This window comes from Panicum virgatum, chromosome 2N, assembly GCF_016808335.1.
Source record: "Panicum virgatum strain AP13 chromosome 2N, P.virgatum_v5, whole genome shotgun sequence".
NCBI lineage: Eukaryota > Viridiplantae > Streptophyta > Magnoliopsida > Poales > Poaceae > Panicum > Panicum virgatum.
In genome coordinates this window covers 38,234,606-38,248,565 of record NC_053146.1, presented here as the reverse complement: position 1 = coordinate 38,248,565, position 13,960 = coordinate 38,234,606, and the positions used below count along the sequence as shown (strand labels likewise).

General features: G+C 49.7%; 1 pseudogene; it reads left to right on the top strand.

The window, feature by feature from the left end:
- The first annotated feature begins 2,165 nt into the window (after positions 1–2,165).
- Positions 2,166–2,666, top strand: LOC120662577 (annotated as a pseudogene).
- The last annotated feature ends 11,294 nt before the right edge of the window (positions 2,667–13,960 follow it).

The following is a 13,960-nucleotide window of genomic DNA, read 5'->3' as shown; positions in this document are numbered from 1 at the left end:
TGGGAAGCGATCGGAGTTGTTTGTAAGATGTGCTTGGCGTCTTGCGTTGATGATATCCCGTGCATTCATCCCGGAGTTGGCTACTTCTTCACGGTCACGGTCACTGTTGTTGTTGTTGCGGGCTTGTTGAGGCCTTGGAGCTTGGTTTGCCGCAGGTTGTCCCCTCCTAGGGCGATGGCTGCTAGCGACTTCTTGCTCCTCTTGGTTTCTTTGGTTTTACTGTAGTTGACGGTGATGGCCTCCCGGGGTGCGGTTTGCTTGAGGTACTACTGTCGCAGTAGCCCTGGATCGGGTGCCATGAAGTGAGGACAAGGGGTTTTGTCGCTCGAGTTGTTCCATAGCATGGCGAGTGAGTTGTATGATGCGCTCTGTTTCGCGATTATTTGGCAGCCGCATGAGGCGCAAGGTGGCTTCTGCAACTGCGGCGATTGGGGTGTTAAAGATTGGATCTGCTATCCTATCGAATTCCTGTTTAAGATCACGCGGGTCAATGCGAGCGCGCTCCGCAGCTCGAGTCATGCGCTCCTCCCTGCGTTGATTCCTTACTCTACGAGCTGTTCGAGTAGCTTCATCCTCATCTTGTGGGGCGTCTTGGGTCAGATCATCCTCTGAGATCTGATCTGGAGTTTCATTGGGGTCATGCTGACTAGGAGCGCCCCCATCTTGCCAATTGATCATGGAGACCAGACTCTCTGGGGTGTAGCTTTCAAGGTCTGAACCGTAATCGGCTAGCACGGTTCCCCCGGATCCAGTTTCCCGTATGGGTGTAAGGGGGGTACCGTGCTGAAATGGAAGATCATCAATGCTGGCGACTTCTCGAAGGTTGTCGAGTAGTTCTGCGAATGAGTAATCATGGCAGGACTTGAGCTGTAGTTTTGCCAGCGCATCGATGATGGGATCCAGATTGTCATGGGATGACTCATCTGAATCTGAATATACGTCGAAAACGGGTGCCCCCGGCTAATAGTGGCTGAGAAGTTCTCGACGCATGGTGTTCGATCCAAGCTTGCTTTGTACGAAGAGTAGATAGATTTGATCATCTGCCAGTAAGTAGATGACGCGTTGCGCAACCCAAAGATGGGTCGGGCAAGGAGAGTCTCAACCCAAGTAGAATTCGGGATAAAATTAATCTGAGTCCGAGTGGAACTCGATTTGTCGTCGAGTTTATGCTCGATCTCCTTGGCGAGGTTGGGAAGGAGCATGTCACCGTGATCATCTGATGCAGCAGTGGGGTTGCAACTTTCCAATGAGATCGTCTTCTTCTCAATGGGGTTAGTTAAGTGGCTGTTAAAGCCGCCTGAACCATCGGCGACGCAGACCCACGAGCCGAAGACGATGGTGGCGCCTTGAGGAAACACCATGGTGTTGAAAGCGAAGGTTGCCGTCGAATTCGCCGATGAACTCGCCGAATCCCCTACCTGGCTGTCTGTGTTTAGCGCCAAGTCTGCTAAGGGATACCCTTAGCAGTAGGATTGTAGGTAGGGATCGACTGCTCTGGAACTCAATGGTGCAAGAAACACAAGGATTTAGACAGGTTCGGGCCACGAGGTGCACAATACCCTACATCCTGTGTGGTAGCTTGTATTGCCTTAGGTGTTGATGTGTTTTGAGGGGGTCCCTACCCGCCCTTATATATCCGGGGGGATAGGGTTATATGGAAAGTCCTAGCCGAGTACAGTTGGAGTCCTACTACAACAGGGTCGGGTAGTTTTCTTGTACTGCAGCTAGTTCTATGCCTATTCGGGTAGTTACAAGAGAGGTAAGGTACATCCATGTGTTATCCCTTATTCTAGAACATTCTATGCAAGTAGTCCCGCTGCCCCGGGTGTGACATTCCCTGCCTCGTTGCGTAAGGGCAAGCAGGCAAGGGTGACGTCTGCGCGATGGGAGCGGCGCCATCCGCGGGGCAGCGACTCGCATCTCCTTCCCTTCTCCACCGCCTTCCCCGCTGTGCCCGGCCGTTGACCCATCCAAGCCACGCACGGCGGCCCACAGAACCGCCGCCCCGACGTCGACCCATCCAAAAACCACGCATGGGTGTCGGGCGGAACCGGCGCCCTCATGACCGCCGACGCGGTGTCAAACTATTCAAGCCATGTGCATGCGGAACCGGCGCCCCCCGTGAAACTGCTTCCCTCCCTTCCTCCCATAGGGTAGAGCGGAGCTGCAGCGACGATGCTGTCGCATGCGGATCTGGACCGCCAGATCTCGCAGATGCGGGAGTGCAAGTTCCTGGAGGAGGCAGAGGTCAAGGCGCTCTGCGAGTAGGCCAAGGCGATCCTCATGGAGTCATTGAGTGGAACGTGCAGCCCGTGCGCTACCCCATCACCGTCTGCGGCGACATCCACAACCGGTTCTACGACCTCATCAAGCTCTTCCGCATCAGCGGTGACGCGCCCGACACCAAATACCTCTTCGTGGACGACTACGTCGGTCAGTCCCCCTGCCTCCTGCGACCTGTGCTGCGTTCTGTCGGTCTGTCGATTTATTGATTTGTTAGGTGGTTCGATCTGGTTCTCTGGTGATTCTTGTAAGTTCTTGATTTCAATAGATCCTGCTGGGGAACTGAGGTGCTCGGGCTGGGGGGCTACAGCACCTGCGATGAGCTTACTGATGCTAAATGGATTGTTGAAGCTGATTATTTCTTTTTTACTATTGTTTCATAGATCATCAATATGGCTAGGGAGGCGGCTGGAGCGGCGCAGAGGCTGGCGAGGTGGCTGGCTACGCGGAAGTGGTACCCCTCCTAGCAGCACCTCTTCGACGTGCCTGCCAATGCCGACGCCGACCGGTTTCCGCAGCAGGTATGGCCAAATGGCTGGTCGAGATCTGTGTGGAGCCCGGGTTTTCCGGTTTCTTTTGGGTTGAGCTCATCGGAGGGATCGCTTTGTGTGTATAGTGCGGCGGGGTGCGGCGTGGGGATGGGGAGATCTTCATGTCGGTGGAATCCACGACACCGGCGCGGCTGCGCGGAGGGGACGCCGTGACGAGACTCGACGGGGCAGAGGCAGCAGCTCAGTCCCAGACTGCTCGATCTCCACATGTTCGACACCGAGTTAATCCCCAATGTGAGTCCAATCATCTGCACTCTTTTCATTTTTTTTGTTTGCTGCTTCTGTTTGGGTAACCTTTGATGATTGGGATAAATCGTATTGTTCGAGAATGCTGTCAGCGTGCTGGATCTGCCATTCTGTTTGTAACGGTTAGGGTCATGGATTCACTTAAACAATTGCTTTTATCTGTTTGTTGAATTGATCATCGACTTGGATAGCGGATGTATTTTTCCTGGTCTTCTTTTAGGCGTGCTAATTCGCATGTGCAGAGTCCAGAATGTTAAACAAATATAGCTTTGGTAGAATCATGGTTGGTTGTTGAGATGGGGCACCACATCAGTATGTTAGATAATTACCCATGTTCTTGCTTGCCTTTTCATGCTAGTAGTAGTAGGAGCTCTAGCTCTTTTGACTGGCCAAGAGTTGCCATTGATCTCAGGCGGCGGCTGGCTGTTGTAACATAGTAACATCTGCATGTGGCAGCAATGTAGTAGTAGCTAGTAGTGGTAGAGGCTGCAAAGTACTATAGAGCCATACCTTGTAATTAATTCACCTTGACTAGCTCTGAATATAAGTAAGAGCAGCTGCAGCTCAGGAACTTTAAGTAGCTCCACTTCCTCGTGTGCTCTTCCTGGTGCTTCTCTTCCTCTCACCTTGTTCATCTTCCACCTACAGCAAAGTGTGTGTGTGTGTGTGTGTGTGTGTGTGAGTGTGTGAGGAAAGCCAACAAGTGGTATTCAGAGCTTGAGTTGAGAACCTGGTGGCCATGGCTTCCTTGGATCGTGGGCACGGGCATGGGCGTTCCCCAGAGTGACATGGTCATGGCGAGACGACGTACGTCATGAAGAAGACGGTGCGGGACGTCAGCAGCGCGCAGTATCCCATGCCCACACATACCAACTACGCTGAGTGGTTGGTGTTGATGAAGGTGATGCTCAAGGCGAGGAATCTGTGGGCGGCGGTGACCGTGGGCACCGCCGATGAAGATGGAGACCAGTCGGCCATGGATGCCATCTTGAAGTCGGTGCCGACCGAGTACATCATCGCGCTCGGCGCCAAGGACTTCGCCAAGGAGGCCTGGGAGAGTCTAGAGTCGATGCGGCTCGGCGGCGACCGCGTGCGCAAGGCGAAGGCGCAGCAGCTGCGGCGGGAGTACAAGGCCATCGCATTCTGCGATGGCGAGGCCATCGAGGACTTCGCGCTACGGCTCTACTCCCTGGTGAGCCAGATTGCGCAGGTCGGCGTCGCCATCGACGAGGAGCGGTGGTGGCGAAGTACCTGCACGTCGTGCCACCCCGGTTCGCGCAGATCGCACTCTCGATTGAGACGCTGCTCGACATGAGCACGCTTTCGATCAAGGACGTCACCGGGCGGCTCAAGGCGGTCGAGGACCGCACGGATGCGCCTACTCGTACGACCGCCGGCGGCCAGCTGCTGCTCACGAAGGAGTAGTGGGCGGTGCTCGTGCGCGAGAGGAAGTAGGGGGAGGGCTCCTCTACTCCGCGCGGCGGCGGCGTGGCAAGCCGTGGCGGAAGGCGGAGGGCGCCGGCAAGGATGGCAGCGACCGCGTCGCTGACAAGGACTGGTGCCGCGGCTGCGGCAAGCTCGGGCACTAAGCCCGCGACTGCAAGGAGCCGCGGCGCCAGGAGCATGCGCATCTGGCGCACGATGACGAGGAGGAGCCTGCGCTGCTCATGGCACAGGTGTGCGCCATCAACGCCGAGACAGAAGACTAGGGCTTGCGCGTCGTACTCGATGAAACACGCACGGATCAACCTGGGCGAGAAGGGGATAGAGCAGAGGAGCTGTGGTACCTGGACACCGGTGCGAGCAACCACATGATCGGGAAGCGCGAGGCCTTCTCTGAGCTCGACACCGGCATCGTCGGCACGGTGAACTTCGGCGACAACTCCGGCATCGACATCCGGGGGCGCGGCACGGTCGTGTTCCAGTGCAAGGCCGGTGAGCACAAGACACTGACGGATGTGTACTACATCCCCAAGCTTTAGAGCAACATCGTCAGCATTGGCCAGCTGGATGAGCGTGGCTGCCAAGTGCTGATCGACGGCGGCATGCTCTGGATCAGGGACCGCGAGCGCAAGCTGCTCGCCAAGGTGGAGCACAGTAGGAACCGCCTCTACACTTTTAAATATTTTTTCTTTAAACACATGTCTGTGGCTTGTGCATCTCCACTAGTCAGTGTTAAAGGCAAGACCAAATGGGGGGAAGATTGAAATACTAATAAAATGGAACGACCAACTGGCAGCCGACTCATCATGGGAGGAGCTGGAACGCTTCAAGAAGTTATACCCAAAATTTCAGCTCGAGGACAAGCTGATTCTTCATGTGGGGAGAGATGTAACAGTCGTCAAGCATCCTCGAGGACGCCCTTGGAAAGTGGCAGCGGGTTAGATTGTTAGCGAGAGGCAACAGGATCAGCTGTTATTGATTAAGGCCTCCTTTGGACGATAGGCTCATGGGCCAGGCCCATTAGCATTTGTAACCCCCTTCATATACAAGGGAGAACAATCAATGAGAAAGGCAAGCAAAGTTTAGGGTTAATCCCTTTCTCTCTTCCTCCCTTCCTCCTCTTATCCTGCGCCACCACCTCCTCTTCTCCTCCTGTGCTGCCAGCCTGCCACCGCCTCCACCAGCTGCCACTGCACCGCCGCAGCCGGCCCCAGCCGGCCGCACTACCCTCGGCCGCCGCCCAGCCGGCCATAGCCGGCCACGCCGCCCTCGGCGCTGCTCTAGCCGGCCCTAGCCGCGGGATTGCCGCCACTGCCCTACCATCACGGGTACCCTGCTCCCTCTCAGAACCCTAAAGGGGATCGGGACTGTGAGAATTTGTTGTCGTACTAAATTCATTTAAGGACTTGTATTTGGTTCTGATAATTAATGAACATAACTTTCTTGTGTTGCAATTTGGATTTCTGAATTATGATGATTCTCCAGATATGTACAACTAGTACGCTTGCTGCTGCTATTCCTTATTCGTTCAGGACTCTACTCAGTCATTCAGCCGGCTGGTTTGCCTTGTTATAATGAGGTCTTGTTTAAATTCCAAAACGCAAAATGCAAAATTTTTGTAAATCGCTTGCATGGTGTACTAAATGTAGTCAAAAAATAAATCGCATTACACCAATGGACTGTAAATCGCGAGATGAATCTAATGAGCGGAAGGCGGTGTCGTGGGCGCAGGAGAGGTCGGCGTCAAGGACGTCGAGGCCGAGGTCCTCCAAGGCCTCCAGAATCGACACCAGCAGCCCAGGCTGGCTCCTCTCTGTGGACACGTTGATCCCGAACCCTCTCCTGCTCCACTGACGAGACGCTCACCTGTACGTATATGTACGTGTGTGCACACACAAAAATGCAAGCATGGAAATGGATCCCTTGAGCTCCTTTATGTATTTCGACACGTACTACAGGATTGATGTCTTGTTTTTGGCTTTCGAATGAAATCCATCAGGGAAACGTTTTCTTAGGAAAATCGGGAGCAGCTTGATAATAAGGGGCACATATGTGTTGAAGGTGTACCAGTGTACCACTGAGGCTCAATCTTTACAGTGTCAGTCAATCATGCAGCTCAGCTCAGTCATCACAACCTGACAGGATTGGAGGGAAATACTTGTTGTACTCCACAGAGTCCAGACCCCAATTATATTGCACGCTACAGCTTCTAGTAGTCCTAGCTTGTTTTGATGTTCTCGATCCAGAGCTACGTACTCTTTGTTCTTTGATTTGTGTTTTTTTTTTGATAAGTCGACGGGAGGGGAGCTAATCCTCCACCTGAATGATATATTGATGATTGGCTCTCAATTAGCCATTTGGTTACAAATACACCTTCGGATTTTTGATGGTGCTAAGAGTACAAAGCGCTAGCTATTACAGAGCACCAAACTGTGGCAAACTAGAAAAGTTCCTGTCAACTCGTGGTAGCCGATCACCCCATAGGTAAGCTTCAGTTTTGTGCGTCGTGGTTCACCGACAGCACCACAACCAATAGGCTAGACTCCGCGACCTCCACTCCAACGGCGACTGTTATGCTTCGAGTCGATTGAGACAGACAATAGTCATGATTACATTTTGTCTTAGAAGCACATCCAGGACCCAAGTGACGCCCGCCAATGCCCAATGAGGGGAGGAATCCTCAACGGAGGGAGGGCCGGCAAAACGGAGCACAAGGAGATCCAATAGAGGGGACCATTGTCTTGTTACCGGCATTTGTTGAGACAAGGCAACCAAGGATCATGTAGAAAGGCAGAGGTAGCCACTGGAAGTGAAGCATGACAGTTAGAACTTGTGCAAAACATCAGAGGGAAGAGGTTGGAACCGATGTAGGGTTTTGAGATGTGCCCAGCATGTCATTGTGCACAGACAAACAACACTCTCAAGAGACAATACTCTGACACCTCCAATCCCCAAGCAACTGTTAAGCTTTGAGCCAAGAAGGCAGACGACGGTCGTGATTTGCACGTCTTGAGGCACTTCCGGGATCCAATCGTTTCCCACCAACATCCATCGAGGGGATCTTGGTCCCACTAACCCGGCATTTGGTGAGACATGGCAATCAAGGCTCATGGATGATGGTGGAGTAAGGACACTGATAGCGATATTTGGGCACCCCGAACAAATACTAGCACCATTGGCCATACTTGAGGCCGATGACGGCGAGGAGCCCCACATCCACCGAGAGGCAACTGTGGCGGCCCGTGGCACCATTTGTGTATTTGTGATTTTTTTCACATGTTTTTGCACGCCACTAGTATATTAATCTTGGGCATGTACATGCAGTTCACAATTTCTAGAAACCTTCAAATATATTTTATTTTCCCTAATTCATCACAAATTAAGGTGTCAGCTTCTCGGAATCTCCTTTTTTCAGAAAAGAACAGTGAATTATCTTTAAAGTGTTTGATGGTAGTATATCGTCGTAGTGCACGCAAATGCCATTATCTTTGTTGGCTTTGATCATGCCACCTACAACCACCGACTCTGAGTAGGAGTATGCCTCATTCTAAGAGAAAGGCGCTTTGCCAAAACGGAGAAGAGGAGACCCGTGATAATCTCTTCCTCATTTGATGTCCTTCTGCAACAGCTTAGAGCAACTCCAGTAATAGCCCCTACTCCAGGGTCCCTACTTTTTGAGTAGGGGCTTTCCCTACTTTCTGGGGCTCTGTTCGTTGCACCCAACTCCAGCAAGGGCCCCTACTTCTCAGCCCCTATATCTTTTTCTTTCCTATTTCAAGTTTCTCTCTATGTATATCACACTAGTAAATGGGCTCCCATAGCGACTGCTCAAACCGAATGGACTCAAATCATATATGTCAATTCACAGCTGGATGCAGACATGACAATGCACAAGATGTCACCGATTGAAAAATGGTTCAAGTTGGTAAAAATCACAGCAGAGCCAATACCTATCCAACTGAATCTGGACAGCAGTCGACACCAAGTATATTACAACTATAGTTTATATGACATGCTACTACCAATCTATGGGCATCACTAGCACGCAAACTATGAGATTCCTGAAGTGCTTCCTGCAGATTCTTGACAGCACTGTCGTGGTAAACAAAGTCCATGGACCAAAACTCATGGTTATCAACTGAAACCACTTGAATGTATTTCGTATTTCTCTGATGGGTTTGTTCTACTTCTGGAGGAGTTACTGATCGCAGTCGAGCTGAATGACCACATACATTTTCAGATAGATAAAAAAATTGTTAAGTTACGTATTCTTTTTCAAGAAAAACAAATTTTGGAATAAGCTGACAAACTAGAGTGACAAGCCACTTCTGTTTGTTATCCACATCAAGGTGACAAGGTGCAGAAATTTCACTCGAAAAAAGTGCAGATTCTACATTTGTTGGCTTCCCATTTATCAATCACAGATCAAAGGCTAAGAATTATGAACCTTAAACAATAAGAGGACAGATCATATGGCAGTGCATATAAAAGCTCGAAACAGGACCTAGACACGATAACCATTTGTCCAGCAGTAAAAAAAAAAACCAATGGAACAGGCTGGTGCACAGAACAGAGCTAGACAACACATGTTACATCAAACCAGATGCCTATGCCATGCTAAATCTGTACAGTTTGTAATGCTGATTCATTTCTCCAAATTACCTAAGCAACAACTGGCAGTCAGCATAAATGTATTCAACAAGCATCTCTGCAAGCATCAAGCAATACTAGCAAATAACCAAACATATCGCTACAAGAATCTGCTAAAGATGGTTTACAACTAGTATACCTCTGTCACAAAACATCACCGACTCTAGAGAGAAAAGATCAAAGCTTGCTAAGCTAGTCTGACTAATTTCTGGTTATGGTCTTAGTGCATGATCTAAAGTACTCAAATAAGCAAATAAAAGAGAAAACAACTCACCAAGCATAAATTAAATGGTTGCACCATCGGCATCGCCTCCAGTTCCACCACTAGAAACGCTAAACCCACCACCAAACCCAGCACTGAAGGCAGCCATCTTTTGTGCTGCAATTTGTGCTCTCATTGTCAACACATATGTCTTCTGATCTGGATCCAAGGTACTCACATCACAGAACATGATTTTCTGTTCTTGTTCCCACATCAGATTGTCTTTTTCCAATGATATCTTTTGCTGCTGAATCATCTTTGTCTCCTTCCACCTATCCCCCTTCATTTTTTTCTCCTCCTCCCACCTAAGCTCCCTCAACTTCTTCTCCTCCTTCTTGTCCAAGATCAACTCTGCAATAGCTTCTTTGTATAGCCCTGCATCACCTCCTATCTTCAATCTCTCCTTTGCTTGCTTCCTTCCAGGTGGCCTCTTGTTTGGGTTTGGTTCTGTAGAATAACTTCTACCACTGTCATCTCCATCATCCCTTTCAGTAGCTCCATTGGAAGACATGTTACTCTGTGACCTTCTATTATTCTCCATTGTTTGGAATTTCAGACAATGCCTCACCTTGAGCCAACAGTGAAGGAATTGGAATGACTTTTTTAGTGGCCCCCTTGCAAATAGTGTCGGTGCTTCAAGGATCTACAACAAAGTTAAGTGTTAGTACAAATAAATGCAAAATTATCAACAGTGAACAATACATAAGCAAACTTACATGCTCCTTGTATGGTATGCCACTTGGATGGTGACGCTCGACCTCATCATAGTATCTTTGAAACTTCTGGCACTCCTTTTGAATGGTACTCCAACGGTGCTCAAGTGAGTTGGCATTCCTATCTGACTCAGAGGTCTTGTTGGCATGATAATGATCTGCAATTCTTTTCCAATATGCTCTCCCTGGCTGCTCATTGCCAATGATAGGATCAGTGCTGATGTTTTCCCATGACACGCACAATTGGATGTCCTCTTCATGATTGTAATTGCCTGCCCTTTTCGGAGCTGCTTTTGCAACCTTGGTTTGGTTCTCAGGATCACCAAATGTCCACTGAAAGCCAGTTGACAAGGAGATTGCATCAACATCACACTCATCAGATATCATATTGGTCCAGGGTCCGCCTCCAGTAGCCATTGCAATCTCATCAGATAGTGTCGGGTCACCTGCAGTGCCATCAATGGCAGAGTGACTGACATGGAATAGACTGCGGCGCGGCGAGGTTGAGCTTGGGTTGCCGATGTCGATAGGCAGTGAAGTAGCATGGGAGGCCCGGGACCTCGCGGGTCCAAGTGGCGCAGGAGGGGCGGCCCTTGCAAGCTGCAAGCCACATATGAAACATATAACAAAAATCAGCAAAGGAGTTCATAGCAGTAGCACTAGGTTCGGCAAGCTTATCTCAGTGCTTGCAAATAACATGGAAGCCAAATGGCGCATGAATGTTGGCAAAGGATGAACACCACCACCACAAGTATGAACCTTGACAAAGAATTATGAACCTTGAACAATGAGGGGACAGATCATATGGCAGTGCATATATAAGCTTGGAACAAGACCTAGACATGATAACCATTTGTCCAGCAGTAAAAAAAAACTTACAACAATGGAACAGGCCTAATAACCGCAAGTTCCTCCAGCTAGCAATCAGAAAGAAGAAAGAAGAAAATATCCCTTTGGAAAATTGGCATGATCTACAGCAGCACTTTCTGGTTTCCAACTACAATGCCTCTGTCAAACTACTACACCTCTGTCACAAAACATCACTGACTCTCAAGTGAATAGCAAAAAGGCAACAAATGAAAGAAATCTGTCGAAAAAACCTTACCTTGCACGATGTGTCTATTGGAGTTGGTCCTTCTGTGGTGCTATTGATGGTTGCTTGCCCGCCACGCATCATGCCTGCATGGACGTACGCAGCGGAGGGGCAATCACCGTCATTGACGAGGCGGTGCCATGAGGTCGAAGCCAGGTTGCCGATGCTGCCAACGCCGGAGGCCTGGATCCCGACGGATCCAACTGGTACAGGAGGGTTGGCCCTCTTCCTCATCAGTGGGTGGTGCGGCGAGGACGGGTCGGTGGCATCCGGTGAGTCAAGATCTAGGGTTTTGATGAGGGCAAAGTGGGCAGCAGATGGGAGCGATGGAAGGAACGATAGGGGAAGTGGAGGGCGAGCGGAGGGGGAGGGCGAGCGGAGGGTCGTTGCCGGCGAGGGAGAAGAAGCGGCGCTCCCTCCCGCGCCGTTGCGCGGAATGCCGGGGAAGGGGAAGTGGACGAAAAAAAACAGGGAGTAGGGGCCTCCCCAGCCGCCCGCGGGAGATGGGACTGTGAGGTTGATTTCAGGGGCCTCCTTAGTTTAGGGGCTCCAGTAGGGGGCTCTGCTGGAGTTGATTTTTTCTCTCTCAGCCCCTATTTTAAATGTAAGGACCCAAGTAGGGATTCTGCTGGAGTTGCTTTTACTGGAACATGTTAAACATAGATATCTCACCAAGCTCTTTCTGAGAGATTGTCTTAGGGCTTATTTGGTAGGTCTCCACCAACTCTAGATCCACAAAAAACACAGCTCCACACTATACAAAATTTTACCCAAACGGTCTAGCTCCACGAAATCCGGATTCACCGAAACAGTTGATCTATAGGGGCTAGATTCACATTTTGGTGGACTTCTCAAGGGATTCTCCACCAAACTCAAGTTCGATGGAGTTGGGGAAATCAGCCACCACTGCCATAGACTAGAGAAAGATATCGGTCCGTTCTAATTTTTCTTTATTCTTCTTGTCACCGATCGAGAGCCGCATGGTTCCATCTTCCTCTTACTCTTTCACTGCTTCTTTCCTGACGATGCATCCTAGGTGCTAGTCATGCTCCCAGTTCTGTCGTCATCTTGAAAGCCACGTGACCGGGCCTGCCCTGTGTCCGTCCGTCTTGACTCGCCACAAACCAAGCCCGCCGCGCGCGCTGCGCCGTCGTGTACCCAGCCCTACCTCGCACGCCGCCGCGTGGGAGCACGTGTGCCCCGGTCAAGCACGGGAGCTACCCTACCCCACTGCGAGGAGCCGCCCGGACTATGTGCCTATGCTCCGAACATGGCAGGATCCGGCCTGTGAGAGGCACGTTCGAGTCAGCCGGAGGAGGGAAGAAGACCAAGAAGAAGCTTTTTTTCAAACATTGACACGTGGGGCCTATCCCAAGGGCAAATCAGACCATTACCACGAAAAGGCCCTTGCGTGGATCTGGAGATGTTGTGTAGCCAAACAGTTTCCTGATAGATCCACGGTGGATCTTAGATCCACTAGTAGAGCTGCTCTATGGTGAATCCTATTGATTAGATTCACTTTTTCAGTTGAAGAGCTCTCTCAAACATGCCCTTAGTATATATTAAAGGATAAACTTCACACAGATTTCTTCGTGACAACAATCATCTTCATGTGTTGGACTATTAGGGGAGCAAGGAATGGCTTGATTTTTAAGGGTTTTTAGTTGAGCATGATGGATTGGAAGAGGGTTTTTGCAAGGGAACTAGTCTTATAGTCTCCCTTCAAACTAAGGGTTTGTTTGGTTGCAAGGACTAGAGACTAGAGATTAAGACATGGATTACAAGAGGGACTAATAGCCTGTTTGGTTCCAGGGACTAAAAGACAAAACAAAGACCAAAACACCCCCGAAAAGAGGGACTAAAGGAGGGGTGGGGACTAGCAAATTGAGAGGCATGGATTGTAAAGTTGGTCCATTAGTCCCAATTAGCATCTCTCATGGGACTAGTGGACTAGGGACTACTAGTCCCTCTTTTAGTCTCCTTGTTTGGCAATATAGGGACTAAAAGAGACTAAAATCTAGTCTCTAGTCCCTAGTCCCTCGGAACCAAACAGGGCCTTTGACACATGGATCCAAAATCTGTTTTAATTTTGCTAGCTAGGGCCGTTTTCTTCTTCTCTCTTTTTTTTTGTTTCTTAAGACCTTTGTATTCCTCTGTAAACCAGTCTCTCTTTCTTTTAATTTAATTTAACTGTAGAGGCCTTGTTCGTCCAGATTTGTCAAAAAAAAATACCCCGGAGGCACGCGCAGAATACTTTTTCTTAAACTAGTTTGCTCTCTGCTTTTCCATATGCTTATTAGACGGCGGCACATGTAAGCACTTCCAGTCTAGTCGGCGGTGACCAAAACCGTGTCTTGGTAAAGAGACGTACGGCTTCGACATAGTATATGTTTGGCAACTGTCTAAGCATGCTCTAGCTGAATGATGAACCACTTCAATAATATTTCTGTTTTCCCTTTTGTAATTCCTTTGTATTTTTGTTTTCTTTTCCATCTTCTAATAAAAATCTAGCAAAACTCTTGCCGCCTTTCTAAAAAAAGCCGCGTCATACCTGCACGGCATGATAAAATTACTCTGCTACGCCACATCTGAAAGCGATCGGGTGCTCTAGCCTAAGAGGGGGAGGGGGTGAATTAGGCTCTCTTAAAACCTTAACCTATGTCTCCAACTAGTTTGCACAAAACTTAAGCTAAAACAAGCTATCTAGATGTGCAACTAC